The sequence below is a fragment of the Etheostoma spectabile genome, chromosome 15 (assembly GCF_008692095.1).
Source record: "Etheostoma spectabile isolate EspeVRDwgs_2016 chromosome 15, UIUC_Espe_1.0, whole genome shotgun sequence".
Lineage (NCBI taxonomy): Eukaryota > Metazoa > Chordata > Actinopteri > Perciformes > Percidae > Etheostoma > Etheostoma spectabile.
In genome coordinates, this window is record NC_045747.1 from 31490099 (window position 1) to 31492817 (window position 2719).

The following is a 2719-nucleotide window of genomic DNA, read 5'->3' on the forward strand; positions in this document are numbered from 1 at the left end:
AGCTAACTGAATGTGCTTCACTTAACAAGCTAACAATCTAACTGAATGTAGCTACATTTACCAAGCTAACAAGCTAACTGAATGTAGCATCACTTACCGCGGCTTATTGTGGTTCCGCTCCGGAACGAAAAACAACCGTTAGCCGACCGTTAGCAGCCGTTAGCCAACCGTTAGCAGCCGAGCTAGCGAGCCTCTCTCCTCATAGCCCGGGTCTCCTCTCTCGGTGGACAATCAACACGACGCCGGTCTCATTTCCCCCAGAAAGTCCCGACACTTCAGCTAATCAACGGTTCGCTGTTTCAGACAGAAACCCGTCGGTTGCCCTCGTTAGCTCGCGTCGCTAGCCGTAGCTAATTGGCTAGCTTAGCTCGGATAGCTCGAGCTAACGGTAACATCAGCGGTCCTCCGGGGTGTGGCTGATGTGTCTGCGCGAGGACCCGCTCCCAAACATCCTGTCCCGGTACACCTGGCTGCTTTTAAAGGTTATCCTCTTAAAACCCGACGTAAAGCCCGCGCCCCATCCCGAGCTGTGCCTTGTTCCTTAAACCGTTTTTGTTCTTTGCTAAAATACAAGATGGCACACACTGGTGGGGCGGGACCTCGAGTGTTGACCGGAAGCTGTTTTGTTCCATTTCCGGCGAGGTTTCCGCTTCACAAATAAAAAAAGGGGTATAAATACATCGACCTAGATGATATTAATAATCTAGTACAAAGGCTCCAAGGCCTCGATTTAATCATTTCTTCCTTCTTCTTTTTTTGTTTTTTTTTTACAATAATGTAATGTTGGTCACGTGTTCTAATGCTGAGGCCACAGCCCTAAATATTAAACGTGGGATATATATATATATATCTATATATATATATATATATCTATATATATATATATAGATATACATATAGATATATATATACATATATCCTACGCCTATATTCCTTCAGTGTGTCAGGCAGGCTCTGAAAGTAGTTATGTAATCATCCAAAGCTTAAGGGAATGCAACATCTAGTGGCACACACACACACACACACACACACACACACACACACACACACACACACCACCAGTGTATCTACTGTTGTAGCTGTCCACCTACACCTGCACGTACCTATGTGTTTGTGTTCTTCTCTTCCTGGTTTTTCATCTACTCCACTCTCTCTCTCTCTCTCTGTTTATCTTTATTATCTTTATTAATATTTTTATTTATATTTTATTTATATTTTTATTTATTTACTATTTATATTATAGATAACATTTTACAATATATCGTTAATGGTCATTAGGGAAATTAATATTAATGATGTTACACCTACTTGCTATATATATGTTTTAATTACACATCAAAATTAATTTAATCGTCACTACTTCACTGTATACGTTCACTTTACAAAACCTTTACAAAACCTTTATTTGTTGTTTGTCTGTTGCTGGCATGTTTGTTTGTTTTTTGCTTTTTATTGTAGAAACCTGCTGCTGTAACAAGGGCATTTCTTGCTGTGGGATGAATAAAGTATTATTTAATCTATTGACACTTAACTCAATCTATTTAAACATCATTTTCCTGCAACTGCTGCACAACGATGGGGTAAATAAATCTTAAATCAAATCTTACATTACATCAGAAAACACTTTATTTTGTAATAAATATTGTCTGATCAACAAATAATTCAAAGTGCAGCTATAAACCAGAAACATGAAACCAAATCCACTAAATTTATATTTAATCTTTATTGTCTTTTAGTTAGTTAATTTAATATAACAATAATAATAAATCCTTTATTAGTCTCGCAAGGGGAAATAAAAATTATGCCACGTCTTACCCAAAGTTAAAAACAACATATGAACATTTATAGTGACTTGAGAAAGTATTCGGCCCCGTTAAACTTTGACGTTAAACTAATATTTTTGTGAAGAATCAACAACAATCATGAAGTGGAAAAAAATTTATTGGATATTTCAAAATTCAATAAATAAAAAAACTGAAATAATTGGTGTGTAATTCAGTGAATTATTAAAAAACTAAAAATGTGCACTTGTAAAAATTAAACAAATGTGCAATTGTAAAAAATAAAAATGTGCACTTGTGAAAAGTAAAACTTGTAAAAATTAAAATGTGCAATTAAAAAAAATTAAAATCAATTATTAACAAACACAACTGTGGGCACTTGAGTCAATATACATAAGTGCACTTCCAAAAATAAAAATGTGCACGGTTGAAAAGTAAAAATGTGCACTTGTAAAAAACAAAGTAATCATTTTGTTAAAAAAAAAAAATGTGCATTTGTAAAAACCGCAAAATATAGCCTTTCAAAATGGTGGCACTTGTTAAACAATAATGGTCTTTGTAAAAACTTGAAAAGATGCACTTGCAAATGTGCACTTGTAGAAAAAAAAGGATTCAAAAACTGAAAAATGTTCACTTCTAAAATTCAATAGTGCAATAAAAAAAATGAAAATCTGCACTTACTTGGTAAAAATAAAAAGTGCACTTGCAAAATGTGCATTTGTAAAAAAAATATAGTGTGCATTTGTAAAATAAACGCTTGTAAAAATTAAATGTGCCATAAATAAAATTAAAAGAATTTAAACAATTCAATTATTAAAAACTAAAAATCAATTATTAAAAAACTACAAATGTGCACTTGTAAAATATAATAAGTGCACTTCCAAAAATTAAAATGTGCACTTCCAAAAATTAAAATGTGCACTTGTAAAAAGTAAAAA

The 2719-nt window shown here is 33.5% G+C and overlaps 1 protein-coding gene across 1 annotated transcript in view; it reads right to left on the bottom strand.

Annotated features, from left to right (window-relative positions):
- Positions 1-2719, bottom strand: part of LOC116702275 (serine/threonine-protein kinase TAO2-like) — a 47718-nt gene that overhangs the window by 37440 nt on the left and 7559 nt on the right. The window contains exons 2-3 of the mRNA XM_032536429.1: positions 176-403; positions 98-143 (exon numbers count right to left, since the gene is read on the bottom strand). The gene's annotated coding sequence lies outside the window, so the exon portion shown is untranslated. The remainder of the gene's footprint in view (positions 1-97; positions 144-175; positions 404-2719) is intronic.